General features: G+C 46.0%; 9 non-coding genes across 9 annotated transcripts; all 9 read left to right on the top strand.

Annotated features, from left to right (window-relative positions):
- The first annotated feature begins 4299 nt into the window (after positions 1 to 4299).
- Positions 4300 to 4490, top strand: LOC130333057 (U2 spliceosomal RNA). Its single transcript, XR_008875420.1, has one exon. It is a non-coding gene; the product is annotated as a U2 spliceosomal RNA (small nuclear RNA).
- A 2089-nt stretch (positions 4491 to 6579) lies between these two features.
- Positions 6580 to 6770, top strand: LOC130333056 (U2 spliceosomal RNA). Its single transcript, XR_008875419.1, has one exon. It is a non-coding gene; the product is annotated as a U2 spliceosomal RNA (small nuclear RNA).
- Positions 6771 to 8864: 2094 nt separating this feature from the next.
- LOC130333055 (U2 spliceosomal RNA) lies at positions 8865 to 9055 on the top strand. Its single transcript, XR_008875418.1, has one exon. It is a non-coding gene; the product is annotated as a U2 spliceosomal RNA (small nuclear RNA).
- Positions 9056 to 11143: 2088 nt separating this feature from the next.
- Positions 11144 to 11334, top strand: LOC130333051 (U2 spliceosomal RNA). Its single transcript, XR_008875417.1, has one exon. It is a non-coding gene; the product is annotated as a U2 spliceosomal RNA (small nuclear RNA).
- A 2088-nt stretch (positions 11335 to 13422) lies between these two features.
- On the top strand, positions 13423 to 13613 carry LOC130333060 (U2 spliceosomal RNA). The gene has a single exon (XR_008875422.1). It is a non-coding gene; the product is annotated as a U2 spliceosomal RNA (small nuclear RNA).
- Positions 13614 to 15709: 2096 nt separating this feature from the next.
- LOC130332984 (U2 spliceosomal RNA) lies at positions 15710 to 15900 on the top strand. The gene has a single exon (XR_008875370.1). It is a non-coding gene; the product is annotated as a U2 spliceosomal RNA (small nuclear RNA).
- Positions 15901 to 18007: 2107 nt separating this feature from the next.
- On the top strand, positions 18008 to 18198 carry LOC130333021 (U2 spliceosomal RNA). The gene has a single exon (XR_008875404.1). It is a non-coding gene; the product is annotated as a U2 spliceosomal RNA (small nuclear RNA).
- A 2093-nt stretch (positions 18199 to 20291) lies between these two features.
- On the top strand, positions 20292 to 20482 carry LOC130333039 (U2 spliceosomal RNA). The gene has a single exon (XR_008875416.1). It is a non-coding gene; the product is annotated as a U2 spliceosomal RNA (small nuclear RNA).
- A 2096-nt stretch (positions 20483 to 22578) lies between these two features.
- On the top strand, positions 22579 to 22769 carry LOC130333011 (U2 spliceosomal RNA). Its single transcript, XR_008875395.1, has one exon. It is a non-coding gene; the product is annotated as a U2 spliceosomal RNA (small nuclear RNA).
- Positions 22770 to 23007: the final 238 nt, after the last annotated feature.

Genomic DNA, 23007 nt, shown 5'->3' with positions numbered 1-23007 from the left:
TCCTCCATCACTCACTTTCTCTGATAATGGATATGAGAGGCTCCTCTTGCGAGCTGCTAAGTGTAGATGTATCCTCTTCGACGGGAGTACCTGCTCCTTTTCAGTTTACTGTGCTAATGGTTCTGCTTTGCGTTGATGTATACTTTAACTATGGTTATTAAGGTTGTGTCTATGAATGTGCGGGGTCTTAACTCACCGTATAAAAGGTCTCTGGTGTGGAAGGAGGCTAGACGCCTAGCGGCCGATGTCCTCTGTATACAAGAATCCCATTTATTAGCCCTAGATGCCCATAGACTCCAAAATAAGAGATATCCACATATCTATCAAGCGCATGCTGTTCACAAAAAAGGAGGAGTGGCGATTGCATTTAAGAACACCCTGACGGTTACTGTCCAGCACTCTGTGATAGATGATAGAGGTCGTTTTATAATTATTGTGTGCTTACTAAACAATGTTCAATATACCTTAGGCTCCTTATATGCGCCTAATGCGAAACAGTGTACCTTCCTCAGGGCATTCTTGCGTAAATTGGAGTCCTTGAGAAAGGGACACTGCCTACTGCTAGGAGATTTTAATATGACCATGTGGCCTAGTGTAGATTCTACTTCGCCCAGTTTGAAAAAAGAACCCACAGGTTTCTTCACTAGTGTGTCCCAAAATGACCTATATGATGTTTGGCGTATATCCCACCCCACGGAAAGGGACTTCACCTTCTTTTCTCATGTGCATAAGATATACACCAGAATAGATTACGCCCTTACCTCCCACTCTCTCCTATCATTGGTTTCAGAGGCCCGAATTATGCCCATAGAATGGTCGGACCATTCCCCCATAAGCGTAACCATTAAAGAATCGCATAGCACCCGCCCGACCTATATTTGGAGACTTAACCCACTAATACTCCATAATCCTGAATACTCTGAAGCGACCAAGTTGGCGGTTGATGCCTACTTCCGCATTAATGATACTGGTGATGTCACAGACCCCATGCTTTGGTGTGCGTTTAAGGCTACAATTAGGGGTCACTTTATTAGTCAAACAGCCTATGACAGGAAGCTCCGCCAGACCAAAACTCTAGAACTCCAACAGCGCCTTGCGGAATTACATAGGCGCAATAAGACCTCGTGCTCTCCATCACTAATAGGAGAAATTTCTCAGGTTAGTGCTACCCTACACTCCCTCTCTTTACACAGCTATGAGATGGCACTGAGAAGGCTCAAAATGACATGGTATTGGCAGGGTAATAGATCTGGCTCTATACTGGCTAAACAACTTAAAAAACGTCAGGATAAGGAGAGAATCCCCTTCCTTACTAAATCTGATGGTTCTATAGTTACTGACCCTCAAAGTATAGCCAATTGTTTTGCAGATTTTTATAGTAAATTGTACAATCTTCAACATGACATTGCTACTCCACAGCCTGATGAAGCAGTTATCTCTTCTTTTCTGTCCTCTATGTCCCTCCCCTCTCTGTCCGCGGACCAAGCATCTGATCTTTGCTCTCCCTTCTCCACAGAAGAAATTCTTGAATGTGTGCGTTCCCTCAAGCCCTCGAAGTCACCTGGCCCTGATGGTATTACAAATGAATTTTATAAGCGATTTGGCCCTTCCGTAGCTCCCTTTTTGACCAGAGCCTTTAACCGTATTAAGGAGAACGGTGTGCCCCCTAAGGAGATGTTGGATGCTCTGGTCATTACCATACCTAAACCTGGTAAGCCACTGGACTCTACCCTAAATTACAGACCAATCTCTCTCCTAAATAGTGATATTAAATTGTATGCCCTGGCTCTTGCTGCCAGTTTGAATAGGGTTTTGCCGGACCTAATTCACAGGGACCAGGTTGGCTTCGTCAAGGGTCGTCAAACGGTGGACGGTACGAGACGCTTTCTCGACATCATCACAAAAGCGCATTCCGATCGGACGCCTTCTCTCTTGCTATCCCTTGATGCGGAGAAGGCGTTCGATCGAGTGCACTGGGGATATTTGCGAAGTGTGCTGCGTAAGTTTGGTTTTCCCCACTCTTTGGAATCCGCCATTATGGCACTATATACGCTCCCATCTGCTAGAATTTACACGATGGGTACCCTTTCTAATAGTTTCTCACTTAGCAATGGGACTAGACAGGGGTGCCCACTGTCCCCCCTTATATTTACCTTAGTTATGGAGCCGCTTGCTCAATCCATCAGGGACTCCCCAGACATTGCGGGCATTCAAATAGGTAAAGTAGACCACAGGATTGGCTTGTTTGCCGACGATGTTATCATTAGTCTCTCCAACCCCCTGAGTTCTTTAGGCCCAGTTATGGACATTATTGATGCCTTTAGTCGAGTTAGCTTTTATAAGATTAACCCCACAAAGTCGTGTATCTTACCATTGCAGATACCCACTGAGCAACAGCGAGTACTACAAGCTAAATATCCCTTTCAATGGGTCACTGACCAGATTCCTTACCTAGGCATAGTCCTTACTGCGTTGCCTGATAAGACAATTGCTTCTAATTTTGCTGTTATGCGGTCCCTGCTTACCAAAGAAATTGATCACTTCTCCAGGCTTCCTGTCTCATGGGCGGGACGTGTTGCCACTGCTAAGATGATGCTGCTCCCTAAAATTTTATATTTTTTTAGATGCCTGCCGATGATAGTGCCCGCCTCCTTCCTCTCACAACTACAGAGAATGCTCTTACGATTTATTTGGGATGGTAAGCATCCTAGGGTTGGTGCGAATATATTGTATCGCCCTGTGCATGAGGGGGGTATGGGGGTGCCGAACCTTAAAATGTACTATCACGCTGTTCTACTCGATCAGCTTAAAAAATGGTGGTGGCAGGACGCTCCCCCCCTGTGGGTAGATATTGAAGCTGCTGTCCTCAATGTTTCTAATTTTAATAACTTTCTCTGGGCATTGCGCTTTAACCCTACCTTTGCTCCCTCTTCTCCTTTCTCTACTATTGCGGCTGCTATCAGGTTGTGGAGTAAGGTGGCGCGAATTAAAAGTCTTTGTCCACCTAGAGTGAAGGATATCCCTTTAGCTGCTATAGGAGACTATATTCTAGATATAGATTTTAAGCCCTGGATAGATGCGGGCATCCTCACTGTGGCATTGATTAGCGATGCTAATGGGTTGATGCCTTTCACTGATATTGTACGCATGTTCTCTATATCACAGAAAGACTTTTACAAATATTTGAGGCTTAGACATTTTTTGAGGTCTCTCCCTTGGGATAGCTCTCGGCCTCGCACTGCGTATGAACATCATTTCCTGTGCAGGGACTCCTTTACTAGGGGTATCTCCCTTGCTTATGTAGCTTTGACTGAGGAGGAGGGGGAAATGGACAGTACGTTTAAGTCCAGATGGGAGGAGGACCTGGCGCGCAGATTCACGGCTGAGCAGTGGAGCTGTGTCTTTGACATGCACAAAAAATATTCTAAATGTGTTAATCATTTCGAAGCTTCTAGGAAGCTCCTATACCGATGGTACTACACGCCGGTTCGTCTGGCTAAAATATACCCTACCACCTCCCCAGTGTGTTGGAGATGTAACCGGGAAAGTGGTACCTTGCTACACGTGTGGTGGACTTGCCCGTTAATTGCACCTCTTTGGACCGAAATTAAGAAGTTATTGGACAACCTAGTGGACTGCCCCTTCTCATGGGGCCCAGAGAGTGCACTACTATTCCTGTCCCTAGAACAAGTTCCCCCGCATTATATGACCATTTTATATCATATTCTGATAGTTGTGAGGGCTCACATTGCTCGGAGGTGGAAGTCGACTGAGGTGCCGGGTCTTCCTGCCATTCTGGCGGAGGTGCATAGTAACCTCGTGTTGGAGGGATTGATAGCGAAGAGGTGTGGGGCTTCTAATAGCCGTATAGCTACTCTGTCCCAGTGGACGGACAGTTGTTCGACCTCAATTAGGGTCGTAGATTAGCTAATCGTATATGCACGATGTATCTCACTCTGATATGTGTATTATGATATGTGTATTATGATTATGATTGTATTGGTGGTCTCTCATTCCTTGTTTTATACATTATATATTGAGGACCTTACTGTTGTTCTTGTTATATGAAAATTTATAAATAAAGTTTTTAAAAAAAAAAAAAGGCCCCGTGGGAGTGCAATGGGCCCCTGTCTTGCTGCTTAGCAATAATGGTATGGGTTTAGGTTCTGCTGTGTGTACTGGTGGTTGACTGCCCCCCAGCCCAGAGTGTGCATGGAAAATTGTCTGGCAGCCTCCCTGACAGCAAGCAGTGATAGTGCCCATGAAGGGCACCTTGTTGGGCCCGCCCCTTTCACGGTTATCGCTTCTCGGCCTTTTGGCTAAGATCAAGTGTAGTATCTGTTCTTATCAGTTTAATATCTGATACGTCCCCTATCTGGGGACCATATATTAAATGGATTTTTGAGAACGGGGGCCGATTTCGAAGCTTGCTTCCGTCGCCCTATGCATTGACCCGATATGGCAGTATCTTCGGGTACAGTGCACCACCCCCTTACAGGGTTAAAAAGAAAGATTCCTACTTTCATTGCTACCTGCTTGCTGGCTAGCCAGCTAGCCAGCCCTGTGGGCCTTGCTGCTGCTGCAGCCAAAAAACAAAAGGTGGTGCTGCTGCTGCTTCTGCTGCTTCTGCTTCTGCTTGTGTCTGGCCGCTGTTGGAGCGTCCAGGCACAGGACTTCTGCTGCTGCTGACTAAATGGCCTCCTTAATTGGATCATTTGAGTAGCCAGCACACCTGTGCAGGTAGGGCATGACATGATAGGCAGCTGCCTTGATAGCGGGTGGGTGCTGAATGTTCCTAATTGACAAAATAAGATTAATGCTTATGAAGAAATATAAAATCTCATCCCTTCCCCAATATCGCGCCACACCCCTACCCCTTAATTCCCTGGTTGAACTTGATGGACATATGTCTTTTTTCGACCGTACTAACTATGTAACTATGTAACATAACATGGGGGGGGGGGGGGGTCTCCTGGCTGTTCACACAGGTGTGTCATTGCTGTACATTGACCATGCATTGCTTCTGTGGTATTGCAAAGGCAAAGACAAATGCTTCCAGCCATCCATTGCACTAATGGATTGGTCATCAGCTGGCTGTCTATGTCCCGCATCAATATAGACCAAAGTACAGAGGGTTAGGCTATGCTATTGTGCACCTACCTGATGCATCAGAAGGTGCGAGGCCCTTGCTAAATTCTGTGCACAGACTTTGAGATCTATACTTTAGACTGTATCTAAACCTGCTCCAACATGGACTGACATTCTGGCCTACTTTCAGCCGATGCGACTTGTCTGTCGCTGAACAGTCGCTTTTTATGTATTCAGCACCTATGTATAATGTTGTAAAAATGCTCTAGAAGCTAAAGTCGCAGAAATGTCACACATATTTGGCCTGCAACTTTCTGTGCGACAAATTCAGACAGGAAAAATCAGTATAAATCCTTAGAAAATTATCCCCCAGTGTCTCCATCTGCTGGCGGTATTGAATAAGCATTGCTGCACTGATGGGGTATGCATTAGACGAAAAAAAAGAAGAAAAAGAAGAATAATACGCCCAGAAAAGAGGCGAAAAGGAGAAAAACGTAAAAAAACGTGAAAAAAAAGTAAGAGGAAGAGAAGGGAAAAAAAGGTGGAAATGGGTTTAAAAGTGATTTCGGCGGAGAATATATATATATATATATATATATATATATATATATATATATACGCGCACACACACACATATATATAAACGTATTCTCCGTTGAGATATTGCAGCCGCTGCTGTGTCCAGGCCCAGGAGCCTTAGCACTGTGCTGTGATGTCACTCAATACCACTGACATCACTAGGTGTAAACAACATCTCTCCTTTGCTGTGTATGTGACTATGGAGCTGTTTGGTGATGTCGTCTATTATGGCCTTCATAGAAGCAACAGGAGATTGTTGCATCCATCTAGAACCCTCAGAACTACAGTGCTATGATGTCACTCACTTCCACAGGCCTTGCAGAGTGTAAACAACAACAACCCAGCTTTGTTGTGTATGTAACCATAGGAATTTGTGATGTCACCTAGAACCTTCACAGCAGCGACAGCTTTATGAGGAGCATCAGCACTGCTCTGCCTGAGCAGAACCATCACCGCCATAGGTTGTCAAATAACCCGGGTTTAACCCACACAGGTAAGTCCAATGGGGTGCAGGCATGTCCTCTATGCTTACAGCTTCCCGTGGGTGTTGGTTTGATACCGTTTGGGGACAGCCAAGGAGGCATCTGCAGGCAACAAAGGTAGGTGTGTGCTTGTGTGTGTGTTTCCTATGCAGATCCTAAGCCCAGTGTCACATGCAAGTAGGAGGAGTAAGAAGGGTTCCTGGCAAATCCGGGTTATGGATTGCATTTAAAAAGGCCCCGTGGGAGTGCAATGGGCCCCTGTCTTGCTGCTTAGCAATAATGGTATGGGTTTAGGTTCTGCTGTGTGTACTGGTGGTTGACTGCCCCCCAGCCCAGAGTGTGCATGGAAAATTGTCTGGCAGCCTCCCTGACAGCAAGCAGTGATAGTGCCCATGAAGGGCACCTTGTTGGGCCCGCCCCTTTCACGGTTATCGCTTCTCGGCCTTTTGGCTAAGATCAAGTGTAGTATCTGTTCTTATCAGTTTAATATCTGATACGTCCCCTATCTGGGGACCATATATTAAATGGATTTTTGAGAACGGGGGCCGATTTCGAAGCTTGCTTCCGTCGCCCTATGCATTGACCCGATATGGCAGTATCTTCGGGTACAGTGCACCACCCCCTTACAGGGTTAAAAAGAAAGATTCCTACTTTCATTGCTACCTGCTTGCTGGCTAGCCAGCTAGCCAGCCCTGTGGGCCTTGCTGCTGCTGCAGCCGCCAAAAAACAAAAGGTGGTGCTGCTGCTGCTTCTGCTGCTTCTGCTTCTGCTTGTGTCTGGCCGCTGTTGGAGCGTCCAGGCACAGGACTTCTGCTGCTGCTGACTAAATGGCCTCCTTAATTGGATCATTTGAGTAGCCAGCACACCTGTGCAGGTAGGGCATGACATGATAGGCAGCTGCCTTGATAGCGGGTGGGTGCTGAATGTTCCTAATTGACAAAATAAGATTAATGCTTATGAAGAAATATAAAATCTCATCCCTTCCCCAATATCGCGCCACACCCCTACCCCTTAATTCCCTGGTTGAACTTGATGGACATATGTCTTTTTTCGACCGTACTAACTATGTAACTATGTAACATAACATGGGGGGGGGGGGGTCTCCTGGCTGTTCACACAGGTGTGTCATTGCTGTACATTGACCATGCATTGCTTCTGTGGTATTGCAAAGGCAAAGACAAATGCTTCCAGCCATCCATTGCACTAATGGATTGGTCATCAGCTGGCTGTCTATGTCCCGCATCAATATAGACCAAAGTACAGAGGGTTAGGCTATGCTATTGTGCACCTACCTGATGCATCAGAAGGTGCGAGGCCCTTCTAAATTCTGTGCACAGACTTTGAGATCTATACTTTAGACTGTATCTAAACCTGCTCCAACATGGACTGACATTCTGGCCTACTTTCAGCCGATGCGACTTGTCTGTCGCTGAACAGTCGCTTTTTATGTATTCAGCACCTATGTATAATGTTGTAAAAATGCTCTAGAAGCTAAAGTCGCAGAAATGTCACACATATTTGGCCTGCAACTTTCTGTGCGACAAATTCAGACAGGAAAAATCAGTATAAATCCTTAGAAAATTATCCCCCAGTGTCTCCATCTGCTGGCGGTATTGAATAAGCATTGCTGCACTGATGGGGTATGCATTAGACGAAAAAAAAGAAGAAAAAGAAGAATAATACGCCCAGAAAAGAGGCGAAAAGGAGAAAAACGTAAAAAAACGTGAAAAAAAAGTAAGAGGAAGAGAAGGGAAAAAAAGGTGGAAATGGGTTTAAAAGTGATTTCGGCGGAGAAATATATATATATATATATATATATATATATATATATATATATATATACGCGCACACACACACATATATATAAACGTATTCTCCGTTGAGATATTGCAGCCGCTGCTGTGTCCAGGCCCAGGAGCCTTAGCACTGTGCTGTGATGTCACTCAATACCACTGACATCACTAGGTGTAAACAACATCTCTCCTTTGCTGTGTATGTGACTATGGAGCTGTTTGGTGATGTCGTCTATTATGGCCTTCATAGAAGCAACAGGAGATTGTTGCATCCATCTAGAACCCTCAGAACTACAGTGCTATGATGTCACTCACTTCCACAGGCCTTGCAGAGTGTAAACAACAACAACCCAGCTTTGTTGTGTATGTAACCATAGGGATTTGTGATGTCACCTAGAACCTTCACAGCAGCGACAGCTTTATGAGGAGCATCAGCACTGCTCTGCCTGAGCAGAACCATCACCGCCATAGGTTGTCAAATAACCCGGGTTTAACCCACACAGGTAAGTCCAATGGGGTGCAGGCATGTCCTCTATGCTTACAGCTTCCCGTGGGTGTTGGTTTGATACCGTTTGGGGACAGCCAAGGAGGCATCTGCAGGCAACAAAGGTAGGTGTGTGCTTGTGTGTGTGTTTCCTATGCAGATCCTAAGCCCAGTGTCACATGCAAGTAGGAGGAGTAAGAAGGGTTCCTGGCAAATCCGGGTTATGGATTGCATTTAAAAAGGCCCCGTGGGAGTGCAATGGGCCCCTGTCTTGCTGCTTAGCAATAATGGTATGGGTTTAGGTTCTGCTGTGTGTACTGGTGGTTGACTGCCCCCCAGCCCAGAGTGTGCATGGAAAATTGTCTGGCAGCCTCCCTGACAGCAAGCAGTGATAGTGCCCATGAAGGGCACCTTGTTGGGCCCGCCCCTTTCACGGTTATCGCTTCTCGGCCTTTTGGCTAAGATCAAGTGTAGTATCTGTTCTTATCAGTTTAATATCTGATACGTCCCCTATCTGGGGACCATATATTAAATGGATTTTTGAGAACGGGGGCCGATTTCGAAGCTTGCTTCCGTCGCCCTATGCATTGACCCGATATGGCAGTATCTTCGGGTACAGTGCACCACCCCCTTACAGGGTTAAAAAGAAAGATTCCTACTTTCATTGCTACCTGCTTGCTGGCTAGCCAGCTAGCCAGCCCTGTGGGCCTTGCTGCTGCTGCAGCCAAAAAACAAAAGGTGGTGCTGCTGCTGCTTCTGCTGCTTCTGCTTCTGCTTGTGTCTGGCCGCTGTTGGAGCGTCCAGGCACAGGACTTCTGCTGCTGCTGACTAAATGGCCTCCTTAATTGGATCATTTGAGTAGCCAGCACACCTGTGCAGGTAGGGCATGACATGATAGGCAGCTGCCTTGATAGCGGGTGGGTGCTGAATGTTCCTAATTGACAAAATAAGATTAATGCTTATGAAGAAATATAAAATCTCATCCCTTCCCCAATATCGCGCCACACCCCTACCCCTTAATTCCCTGGTTGAACTTGATGGACATATGTCTTTTTTCGACCGTACTAACTATGTAACTATGTAACATAACATGGGGGGGGGGGTCTCCTGGCTGTTCACACAGGTGTGTCATTGCTGTACATTGACCATGCATTGCTTCTGTGGTATTGCAAAGGCAAAGACAAATGCTTCCAGCCATCCATTGCACTAATGGATTGGTCATCAGCTGGCTGTCTATGTCCCGCATCAATATAGACCAAAGTACAGAGGGTTAGGCTATGCTATTGTGCACCTACCTGATGCATCAGAAGGTGCGAGGCCCTTGCTAAATTCTGTGCACAGACTTTGAGATCTATACTTTAGACTGTATCTAAACCTGCTCCAACATGGACTGACATTCTGGCCTTTTCAGCCGATGCGACTTGTCTGTCGCTGAACAGTCGCTTTTTATGTATTCAGCACCTATGTATAATGTTGTAAAAATGCTCTAGAAGCTAAAGTCGCAGAAATGTCACACATATTTGGCCTGCAACTTTCTGTGCGACAAATTCAGACAGGAAAAATCAGTATAAATCCTTAGAAAATTATCCCCCAGTGTCTCCATCTGCTGGCGGTATTGAATAAGCATTGCTGCACTGATGGGGTATGCATTAGACGAAAAAAAAGAAGAAAAAGAAGAATAATATGCCCAGAAAAGAGGCGAAAAGGAGAAAAACGTAAAAAAACGTGAAAAAAAAGTAAGAGGAAGAGAAGGGAAAAAAAGGTGGAAATGGGTTTAAAAGTGATTTCGGCGGAGAAATATATATATATATATATATATATATATATATATATATATATATATACGCGCACACACACACATATATATAAACGTATTCTCCGTTGAGATATTGCAGCCGCTGCTGTGTCCAGGCCCAGGAGCCTTAGCACTGTGCTGTGATGTCACTCAATACCACTGACATCACTAGGTGTAAACAACATCTCTCCTTTGCTGTGTATGTGACTATGGAGCTGTTTGGTGATGTCGTCTATTATGGCCTTCATAGAAGCAACAGGAGATTGTTGCATCCATCTAGAACCCTCAGAACTACAGTGCTATGATGTCACTCACTTCCACAGGCCTTGCAGAGTGTAAACAACAACAACCCAGCTTTGTTGTGTATGTAACCATAGGGATTTGTGATGTCACCTAGAACCTTCACAGCAGCGACAGCTTTATGAGGAGCATCAGCACTGCTCTGCCTGAGCAGAACCATCACCGCCATAGGTTGTCAAATAACCCGGGTTTAACCCACACAGGTAAGTCCAATGGGGTGCAGGCATGTCCTCTATGCTTACAGCTTCCCGTGGGTGTTGGTTTGATACCGTTTGGGGACAGCCAAGGAGGCATCTGCAGGCAACAAAGGTAGGTGTGTGCTTGTGTGTGTGTTTCCTATGCAGATCCTAAGCCCAGTGTCACATGCAAGTAGGAGGAGTAAGAAGGGTTCCTGGCAAATCCGGGTTATGGATTGCATTTAAAAAGGCCCCGTGGGAGTGCAATGGGCCCCTGTCTTGCTGCTTAGCAATAATGGTATGGGTTTAGGTTCTGCTGTGTGTACTGGTGGTTGACTGCCCCCCAGCCCAGAGTGTGCATGGAAAATTGTCTGGCAGCCTCCCTGACAGCAAGCAGTGATAGTGCCCATGAAGGGCACCTTGTTGGGCCCGCCCCTTTCACGGTTATCGCTTCTCGGCCTTTTGGCTAAGATCAAGTGTAGTATCTGTTCTTATCAGTTTAATATCTGATACGTCCCCTATCTGGGGACCATATATTAAATGGATTTTTGAGAACGGGGGCCGATTTCGAAGCTTGCTTCCGTCGCCCTATGCATTGACCCGATATGGCAGTATCTTCGGGTACAGTGCACCACCCCCTTACAGGGTTAAAAAGAAAGATTCCTACTTTCATTGCTACCTGCTTGCTGGCTAGCCAGCTAGCCAGCCCTGTGGGCCTTGCTGCTGCTGCAGCCAAAAAACAAAAGGTGGTGCTGCTGCTGCTTCTGCTGCTTCTGCTTCTGCTTGTGTCTGGCCGCTGTTGGAGCGTCCAGGCACAGGACTTCTGCTGCTGCTGACTAAATGGCCTCCTTAATTGGATCATTTGAGTAGCCAGCACACCTGTGCAGGTAGGGCATGACATGATAGGCAGCTGCCTTGATAGCGGGTGGGTGCTGAATGTTCCTAATTGACAAAATAAGATTAATGCTTATGAAGAAATATAAAATCTCATCCCTTCCCCAATATCGCGCCACACCCCTACCCCTTAATTCCCTGGTTGAACTTGATGGACATATGTCTTTTTTCGACCGTACTAACTATGTAACTATGTAACATAACATGGGGGGGGGGGGGTCTCCTGGCTGTTCACACAGGTGTGTCATTGCTGTACATTGACCATGCATTGCTTCTGTGGTATTGCAAAGGCAAAGACAAATGCTTCCAGCCATCCATTGCACTAATGGATTGGTCATCAGCTGGCTGTCTATGTCCCGCATCAATATAGACCAAAGTACAGAGGGTTAGGCTATGCTATTGTGCACCTACCTGATGCATCAGAAGGTGCGAGGCCCTTGCTAAATTCTGTGCACAGACTTTGAGATCTATACTTTAGACTGTATCTAAACCTGCTCCAACATGGACTGACATTCTGGCCTACTTTCAGCCGATGCGACTTGTCTGTCGCTGAACAGTCGCTTTTTATGTATTCAGCACCTATGTATAATGTTGTAAAAATGCTCTAGAAGCTAAAGTCGCAGAAATGTCACACATATTTGGCCTGCAACTTTCTGTGCGACAAATTCAGACAGGAAAAATCAGTATAAATCCTTAGAAAATTATCCCCCAGTGTCTCCATCTGCTGGCGGTATTGAATAAGCATTGCTGCACTGATGGGGTATGCATTAGACGAAAAAAAAGAAGAAAAAGAAGAATAATACGCCCAGAAAAGAGGCGAAAAGGAGAAAAACGTAAAAAAACGTGAAAAAAAAGTAAGAGGAAGAGAAGGGAAAAAAAGGTGGAAATGGGTTTAAAAGTGATTTCGGCGGAGAAATATATATATATATATATATATATATATATATATATATATATACGCGCACACACACACATATATATAAACGTATTCTCCGTTGAGATATTGCAGCCGCTGCTGTGTCCAGGCCCAGGAGCCTTAGCACTGTGCTGTGATGTCACTCAATACCACTGACATCACTAGGTGTAAACAACATCTCTCCTTTGCTGTGTATGTGACTATGGAGCTGTTTGGTGATGTCGTCTATTATGGCCTTCATAGAAGCAACAGGAGATTGTTGCATCCATCTAGAACCCTCAGAACTACAGTGCTATGATGTCACTCACTTCCACAGGCCTTGCAGAGTGTAAACAACAACAACCCAGCTTTGTTGTGTATGTAACCATAGGGATTTGTGATGTCACCTAGAACCTTCACAGCAGCGACAGCTTTATGAGGAGCATCAGCACTGCTCTGCCTGAGCAGAACCATCACCGCCATAGGTTGTCAAATAACCCGGGTTTAACCCACACAGGTAAGTCCAATGGGGTGCAGGCATGTCCTCTATGCTTACAGCTTCCCGTGGGTGTTGGTTTGATACCGTTTGGGGACAGCCAAGGAGGCATCTGCAGGCAACAAAGGTAGGTGTGTGCTTGTGTGTGTGTTTCCTATGCAGATCCTAAGCCCAGTGTCACATGCAAGTAGGAGGAGTAAGAAGGGTTCCTGGCAAATCCGGGTTATGGATTGCATTTAAAAAGGCCCCGTGGGAGTGCAATGGGCCCCTGTCTTGCTGCTTAGCAATAATGGTATGGGTTTAGGTTCTGCTGTGTGTACTGGTGGTTGACTGCCCCCCAGCCCAGAGTGTGCATGGAAAATTGTCTGGCAGCCTCCCTGACAGCAAGCAGTGATAGTGCCCATGAAGGGCACCTTGTTGGGCCCGCCCCTTTCATGGTTATCGCTTCTCGGCCTTTTGGCTAAGATCAAGTGTAGTATCTGTTCTTATCAGTTTAATATCTGATACGTCCCCTATCTGGGGACCATATATTAAATGGATTTTTGAGAACGGGGGCCGATTTCGAAGCTTGCTTCCGTCGCCCTATGCATTGACCCGATATAGCAGTATCTTCGGGTACAGTGCACCACCCCCTTACAGGGTTAAAAAGAAAGATTCCTACTTTCATTGCTACCTGCTTGCTGGCTAGCCAGCTAGCCAGCCCTGTGGGCCTTGCTGCTGCTGCAGCCAAAAAACAAAAGGTGGTGCTGCTGCTGCTTCTGCTGCTTCTGCTTCTGCTTGTGTCTGGCCGCTGTTGGAGCGTCCAGGCACAGGACTTCTGCTGCTGCTGACTAAATGGCCTCCTTAATTGGATCATTTGAGTAGCCAGCACACCTGTGCAGGTAGGGCATGACATGATAGGCAGCTGCCTTGATAGCGGGTGGGTGCTGAATGTTCCTAATTGACAAAATAAGATTAATGCTTATGAAGAAATATAAAATCTCATCCCTTCCCCAATATCGCGCCACACCCCTACCCCTTAATTCCCTGGTTGAACTTGATGGACATATGTCTTTTTTCGACCGTACTAACTATGTAACTATGTAACATAACATGGGGGGGGGGGGGGGGGGTCTCCTGGCTGTTCACACAGGTGTGTCATTGCTGTACATTGACCATGCATTGCTTCTGTGGTATTGCAAAGGCAAAGACAAATGCTTCCAGCCATCCATTGCACTAATGGATTGGTCATCAGCTGGCTGTCTATGTCCCGCATCAATATAGACCAAAGTACAGAGGGTTAGGCTATGCTATTGTGCACCTACCTGATGCATCAGAAGGTGCGAGGCCCTTGCTAAATTCTGTGCACAGACTTTGAGATCTATACTTTAGACTGTATCTAAACCTGCTCCAACATGGACTGACATTCTGGCCTACTTTCAGCCGATGCGACTTGTCTGTCGCTGAACAGTCGCTTTTTATGTATTCAGCACCTATGTATAATGTTGTAAAAATGCTCTAGAAGCTAAAGTCGCAGAAATGTCACACATATTTGGCCTGCAACTTTCTGTGCGACAAATTCAGACAGGAAAAATCAGTATAAATCCTTAGAAAATTATCCCCCAGTGTCTCCATCTGCTGGCGGTATTGAATAAGCATTGCTGCACTGATGGGGTATGCATTAGACGAAAAAAAAGAAGAAAAAGAAGAATAATACGCCCAGAAAAGAGGCGAAAAGGAGAAAAACGTAAAAAACGTGAAAAAAAAGGAAGAGGAAGAGAAGGGAAAAAAAGGTGGAAATGGGTTTAAAAGTGATTTCGGCGGAGAAATATATATATATATATATATATATATATATATATATATATATATATACGCGCACACACACACATATATATAAACGTATTCTCCGTTGAGATATTGCAGCCGCTGCTGTGTCCAGGCCCAGGAGCCTTAGCACTGTGCTGTGATGTCACTCAATACCACTGACATCACTAGGTGTAAACAACATCTCTCCTTTGCTGTGTATGTGACTATGGAGCTGTTTGGTGATGTCGTCTATTATGGCCTTCATAGAAGCAACAGGAGATTGTTGCATCCATCTAGAACCCTCAGAACTACAGTGCTATGATGTCACTCACTTCCACAGGCCTTGCAGAGTGTAAACAACAACAACCCAGCTTTGTTGTGTATGTAACCATAGGGATTTGTGATGTCACCTAGAACCTTCACAGCAGCGACAGCTTTATGAGGAGCATCAGCACTGCTCTGCCTGAGCAGAACCATCACCGCCATAGGTTGTCAAATAACCCGGGTTTAACCCACACAGGTAAGTCCAATGGGGTGCAGGCATGTCCTCTATGCTTACAGCTTCCCGTGGGTGTTGGTTTGATACCGTTTGGGGACAGCCAAGGAGGCATCTGCAGGCAACAAAGGTAGGTGTGTGCTTGTGTGTGTGTTTCCTATGCAGATCCTAAGCCCAGTGTCACATGCAAGTAGGAGGAGTAAGAAGGGTTCCTGGCAAATCCGGGTTATGGATTGCATTTAAAAAGGCCCCGTGGGAGTGCAATGGGCCCCTGTCTTGCTGCTTAGCAATAATGGTATGGGTTTAGGTTCTGCTGTGTGTACTGGTGGTTGACTGCCCCCCAGCCCAGAGTGTGCATGGAAAATTGTCTGGCAGCCTCCCTGACAGCAAGCAGTGATAGTGCCCATGAAGGGCACCTTGTTGGGCCCGCCCCTTTCACGGTTATCGCTTCTCGGCCTTTTGGCTAAGATCAAGTGTAGTATCTGTTCTTATCAGTTTAATATCTGATACGTCCCCTATCTGGGGACCATATATTAAATGGATTTTTGAGAACGGGGGCCGATTTCGAAGCTTGCTTCCGTCGCCCTATGCATTGACCCGATATAGCAGTATCTTCGGGTACAGTGCACCACCCCCTTACAGGGTTAAAAAGAAAGATTCCTACTTTCATTGCTACCTGCTTGCTGGCTAGCCAGCTAGCCAGCCCTGTGGGCCTTGCTGCTGCTGCAGCCAAAAAACAAAAGGTGGTGCTGCTGCTGCTTCTGCTGCTTCTGCTTCTGCTTGTGTCTGGCCGCTGTTGGAGCGTCCAGGCACAGGACTTCTGCTGCTGCTGACTAAATGGCCTCCTTAATTGGATCATTTGAGTAGCCAGCACACCTGTGCAGGTAGGGCATGACATGATAGGCAGCTGCCTTGATAGCGGGTGGGTGCTGAATGTTCCTAATTGACAAAATAAGATTAATGCTTATGAAGAAATATAAAATCTCATCCCTTCCCCAATATCGCGCCACACCCCTACCCCTTAATTCCCTGGTTGAACTTGATGGACATATGTCTTTTTTCGACCGTACTAACTATGTAACTATGTAACATAACATGGGGGGGGGGGGGGGGGGGTCTCCTGGCTGTTCACACAGGTGTGTCATTGCTGTACATTGACCATGCATTGCTTCTGTGGTATTGCAAAGGCAAAGACAAATGCTTCCAGCCATCCATTGCACTAATGGATTGGTCATCAGCTGGCTGTCTATGTCCCGCATCAATATAGACCAAAGTACAGAGGGTTAGGCTATGCTATTGTGCACCTACCTGATGCATCAGAAGGTGCGAGGCCCTTGCTAAATTCTGTGCACAGACTTTGAGATCTATACTTTAGACTGTATCTAAACCTGCTCCAACATGGACTGACATTCTGGCCTACTTTCAGCCGATGCGACTTGTCTGTCGCTGAACAGTCGCTTTTTATGTATTCAGCACCTATGTATAATGTTGTAAAAATGCTCTAGAAGCTAAAGTCGCAGAAATGTCACACATATTTGGCCTGCAACTTTCTGTGCGACAAATTCAGACAGGAAAAATCAGTATAAATCCTTAGAAAATTATCCCCCAGTGTCTCCATCTGCTGGCGGTATTGAATAAGCATTGCTGCACTGATGGGGTATGCATTAGACGAAAAAAAAGAAGAAAAAGAAGAATAATACGCCCAGAAAAGAGGCGAAAAGGAGAAAAACGTAAAAAACGTGAAAAAAAAGGAAGAGGAAGAGAAGGGAAAAAAAGGTGGAAATGGGTTTAAAAGTGATTTCGGCGGAGAAATATATATATATATATATATATATATATATATATATATATATATATATATATATATACGCGCACACACACACATATATATAAACGTATTCTCCGTTGAGATATTGCAGCCGCTGCTGTGTCCAGGCCCAGGAGCCTTAGCACTGTGCTGTGATGTCACTCAATACCACTGACATCACTAGGTGTAAACAACATCTCTCCTTTGCTGTGTATGTGACTATGGAGCTGTTTGGTGATGTCGTCTATTATGGCCTTCATAGAAGCAACAGGAGATTGTTGCATCCATCTAGAACCCTCAGAACTACAGTGCTATGATGTCACTCACTTCCACAGGCCTTGCAGAGTGTAAACAACAACAACCCAGCTTTGTTGTGTATGTAACCATAGGGATTTGTGATGTCACCTAGAACCTTCACAGCAGCGACAGCTTTATGAGGAGCATCAGCACTGCTCTGCCTGAGCAGAACCATCACCGCCATAGGTTGTCAAATAACCCGGGTTTAACCCACACAGGTAAGTCCAATGGGGTGCAGGCATGTCCTCTATGCTTACAGCTTCCCGTGGGTGTTGGTTTGATACCGTTTGGGGACAGCCAAGGAGGCATCTGCAGGCAACAAAGGTAGGTGTGTGCTTGTGTGTGTGTTTCCTATGCAGATCCTAAGCCCAGTGTCACATGCAAGTAGGAGGAGTAAGAAGGGTTCCTGGCAAATCCGGGTTATGGATTGCATTTAAAAAGGCCCCGTGGGAGTGCAATGGGCCCCTGTCTTGCTGCTTAGCAATAATGGTATGGGTTTAGGTTCTGCTGTGTGTACTGGTGGTTGACTGCCCCCCAGCCCAGAGTGTGCATGGAAAATTGTCTGGCAGCCTCCCTGACAGCAAGCAGTGATAGTGCCCATGAAGGGCACCTTGTTGGGCCCGCCCCTTTCACGGTTATCGCTTCCCGGCCTTTTGGCTAAGATCAAGTGTAGTATCTGTTCTTATCAGTTTAATATCTGATACGTCCCCTATCTGGGGACCATATATTAATTGGATTTTTGAGAACGGGGGCCGATTTCGAAGCTTGCTTCCGTCGCCCTATGCATTGACCCGATATGGCAGTATCTTCGGGTACAGTGCACCACCCCCTTACAGGGTTAAAAAGAAAGATTCCTACTTTCATTGCTACCTGCTTGCTGGCTAGCCAGCTAGCCAGCCCTGTGGGCCTTGCTGCTGCTGCAGCCAAAAAACAAAAGGTGGTGCTGCTGCTGCTTCTGCTGCTTCTGCTTCTGCTTGTGTCTGGCCGCTGTTGGAGCGTCCAGGCACAGGACTTCTGCTGCTGCTGACTAAATGGCCTCCTTAATTGGATCATTTGAGTAGCCAGCACACCTGTGCAGGTAGGGCATGACATGATAGGCAGCTGCCTTGATAGCGGGTGGGTGCTGAATGTTCCTAATTGACAAAATAAGATTAATGCTTATGAAGAAATATAAAATCTCATCCCTTCCCCAATATCGCACCACACCCCTACCCCTTAATTCCCTGGTTGAACTTGATGGACATATGTCTTTTTTCGACCGTACTAACTATGTAACTATGTAACATAACATGGGGGGGGGGGGGGTCTCCTGGCTGTTCACACAGGTGTGTCATTGCTGTACATTGACCATGCATTGCTTCTGTGGTATTGCAAAGGCAAAGACAAATGCTTCCAGCCATCCATTGCACTAATGGATTGGTCATCAGCTGGCTGTCTATGTCCCGCATCAATATAGACCAAAGTACAGAGGGTTAGGCTATGCTATTGTGCACCTACCTGATGCATCAGAAGGTGCGAGGCCCTTGCTAAATTCTGTGCACAGACTTTGAGATCTATACTTTAGACTGTATCTAAACCTGCTCCAACATGGACTGACATTCTGGCCTACTTTCAGCCGATGCGACTTGTCTGTCGCTGAACAGTCGCTTTTTATGTATTCAGCACCTATGTATAATGTTGTAAAAATGCTCTAGAAGCTAAAGTCGCAGAAATGTCACACATATTTGGCCTGCAACTTTCTGTGCGACAAATTCAGACAGGAAAAATCAGTATAAATCCTTAGAAAATTATCCCCCAGTGTCTCCATCTGCTGGCGGTATTGAATAAGCATTGCTGCACTGATGGGGTATGCATTAGACGAAAAAAAAGAAGAAAAAGAAGAATAATACGCCCAGAAAAGAGGCGAAAAGGAGAAAAACGTAAAAAAACGTGAAAAAAAAGTAAGAGGAAGAGAAGGGAAAAAAAGGTGGAAATGGGTTTAAAAGTGATTTCGGCGGAGAAATATATATATATATATATATATATATATATATATATATATATATATACGCGCACACACACACATATATATAAACGTATTCTCCGTTGAGATATTGCAGCCGCTGCTGTGTCCAGGCCCAGGAGCCTTAGCACTGTGCTGTGATGTCACTCAATACCACTGACATCACTAGGTGTAAACAACATCTCTCCTTTGCTGTGTATGTGATTATGGAGCTGTTTGGTGATGTCGTCTATTATGGCCTTCATAGAAGCAACAGGAGATTGTTGCATCCATCTAGAACCCTCAGAACTACAGTGCTATGATGTCACTCACTTCCACAGGCCTTGCAGAGTGTAAACAACAACAACCCAGCTTTGTTGTGTATGTAACCATAGGGATTTGTGATGTCACCTAGAACCTTCACAGCAGCGACAGCTTTATGAGGAGCATCAGCACTGCTCTGCCTGAGCAGAACCATCACCGCCATAGGTTGTCAAATAACCCGGGTTTAACCCACACAGGTAAGTCCAATGGGGTGCAGGCATGTCCTCTATGCTTACAGCTTCCCGTGGGTGTTGGTTTGATACCGTTTGGGGACAGCCAAGGAGGCATCTGCAGGCAACAAAGGTAGGTGTGTGCTTGTGTGTGTGTTTCCTATGCAGATCCTAAGCCCAGTGTCACATGCAAGTAGGAGGAGTAAGAAGGGTTCCTGGCAAATCCGGGTTATGGATTGCATTTAAAAAGGCCCCGTGGGAGTGCAATGGGCCCCTGTCTTGCTGCTTAGCAATAATGGTATGGGTTTAGGTTCTGCTGTGTGTACTGGTGGTTGACTGCCCCCCAGCCCAGAGTGTGCATGGAAAATTGTCTGGCAGCCTCCCTGACAGCAAGCAGTGATAGTGCCCATGAAGGGCACCTTGTTGGGCCCGCCCCTTTCACGGTTATCGCTTCTCGGCCTTTTGGCTAAGATCAAGTGTAGTATCTGTTCTTATCAGTTTAATATCTGATACGTCCCCTATCTGGGGACCATATATTAAATGGATTTTTGAGAACGGGGGCCGATTTCGAAGCTTGCTTCCGTCGCCCTATGCATTGACCCGATATGGCAGTATCTTCGGGTACAGTGCACCACCCCCTTACAGGGTTAAAAAGAAAGATTCCTACTTTCATTGCTACCTGCTTGCTGGCTAGCCAGCTAGCCAGCCCTGTGGGCCTTGCTGCTGCTGCAGCCAAAAAACAAAAGGTGGTGCTGCTGCTGCTTCTGCTGCTTCTGCTTCTGCTTGTGTCTGGCCGCTGTTGGAGCGTCCAGGCACAGGACTTCTGCTGCTGCTGACTAAATGGCCTCCTTAATTGGATCATTTGAGTAGCCAGCACACCTGTGCAGGTAGGGCATGACATGATAGGCAGCTGCCTTGATAGCGGGTGGGTGCTGAATGTTCCTAATTGACAAAATAAGATTAATGCTTATGAAGAAATATAAAATCTCATCCCTTCCCCAATATCGCGCCACACCCCTACCCCTTAATTCCCTGGTTGAACTTGATGGACATATGTCTTTTTTCGACCGTACTAACTATGTAACTATGTAACATAACATGGGGGGGGGGGGGGTCTCCTGGCTGTTCACACAGGTGTGTCATTGCTGTACATTGACCATGCATTGCTTCTGTGGTATTGCAAAGGCAAAGACAAATGCTTCCAGCCATCCATTGCACTAATGGATTGGTCATCAGCTGGCTGTCTATGTCCCGCATCAATATAGACCAAAGTACAGAGGGTTAGGCTATGCTATTGTGCACCTACCTGATGCATCAGAAGGTGCGAGGCCCTTGCTAAATTCTGTGCACAGACTTTGAGATCTATACTTTAGACTGTATCTAAACCTGCTCCAACATGGACTGACATTCTGGCCTACTTTCAGCCGATGCGACTTGTCTGTCGCTGAACAGTCGCTTTTTATGTATTCAGCACCTATGTATAATGTTGTAAAAATGCTCTAGAAGCTAAAGTCGCAGAAATGTCACACATATTTGGCCTGCAACTTTCTGTGCGACAAATTCAGACAGGAAAAATCAGTATAAATCCTTAGAAAATTATCCCCCAGTGTCTCCATCTGCTGGCGGTATTGAATAAGCATTGCTGCACTGATGGGGTATGCATTAGACGAAAAAAAAGAAGAAAAAGAAGAATAATACGCCCAGAAAAGAGGTGAAAAGGAGAAAAACGTAAAAAAAACGTGAAAAAAAAGTAAGAGGAAGAGAAGGGAAAAAAAGGTGGAAATGGGTTTAAAAGTGATTTCGGCGGAGAAATATATATATATATATATATATATATATATATATATATATATATATATACGCGCACACACACACATATATATAAACGTATTCTCCGTTGAGATATTGCAGCCGCTGCTGTGTCCAGGCCCAGGAGCCTTAGCACTGTGCTGTGATGTCACTCAATACCACTGACATCACTAGGTGTAAACAACATCTCTCCTTTGCTGTGTATGTGACTATGGAGCTGTTTGGTTATGTCGTCTATTATGGCCTTCATAGAAGCAACAGGAGATTGTTGCATCCATCTAGAACCCTCAGAACTACAGTGCTATGATGTCACTCACTTCCACAGGCCTTGCAGAGTGTAAACAACAACAACCCAGCTTTGTTGTGTATGTAACCATAGGGATTTGTGATGTCACCTAGAACCTTCACAGCAGCGACAGCTTTATGAGGAGCATCAGCACTGCTCTGCCTGAGCAGAACCATCACCGCCATAGGTTGTCAAATAACCCGGGTTTAACCCACACAGGTAAGTCCAATGGGGTGCAGGCATGTCCTCTATGCTTACAGCTTCCCGTGGGTGTTGGTTTGATACCGTTTGGGGACAGCCAAGGAGGCATCTGCAGGCAACAAAGGTAGGTGTGTGCTTGTGTGTGTGTTTCCTATGCAGATCCTAAGCCCAGTGTCACATGCAAGTAGGAGGAGTAAGAAGGGTTCCTGGCAAATCCGGGTTATGGATTGCATTTAAAAAGGCCCCGTGGGAGTGCAATGGGCCCCTGTTTTGCTGCTTAGCAATAATGGTATGGGTTTAGGTTCTGCTGTGTGTACTGGTGGTTGACTGCCCCCCAGCCCAGAGTGTGCATGGAAAATTGTCTGGCAGCCTCCCTGACAGCAAGCAGTGATAGTGCCCATGAAGGGCACCTTGTTGGGCCCGCCCCTTTCACGGTTATCGCTTCTCGGCCTTTTGGCTAAGATCAAGTGTAGTATCTGTTCTTATCAGTTTAATATCTGATACGTCCCCTATATGGGGACCATATATTAAATGGATTTTTGAGAACGGGGGCCGATTTCGAAGCTTGCTTCCGTCGCCCTATGCATTGACCCGATATGGCAGTATCTTCGGGTACAGTGCACCACCCCCTTACAGGGTTAAAAAGAAAGATTCCTACTTTCATTGCTACCTGCTTGCTGGCTAGCCAGCTAGCCAGCCCTGTGGGCCTTGCTGCTGCTGCAGCCAAAAAACAAAAGGTGGTGCTGCTGCTGCTTCTGCTGCTTCTGCTTCTGCTTGTGTCTGGCCGCTGTTGGAGCGTCCAGGCACAGGACTTCTGCTGCTGCTGACTAAATGGCCTCCTTAATTGGATCATTTGAGTAGCCAGC

The sequence above is a fragment of the Hyla sarda genome, unplaced genomic scaffold (genome assembly GCF_029499605.1).
Source record: "Hyla sarda isolate aHylSar1 unplaced genomic scaffold, aHylSar1.hap1 scaffold_398, whole genome shotgun sequence".
In the NCBI taxonomy this organism is placed as follows: domain Eukaryota; kingdom Metazoa; phylum Chordata; class Amphibia; order Anura; family Hylidae; genus Hyla; species Hyla sarda.
Note: the sequence above shows the minus strand (reverse complement) of the source record. Positions and strands in the feature narration are given on the sequence as shown.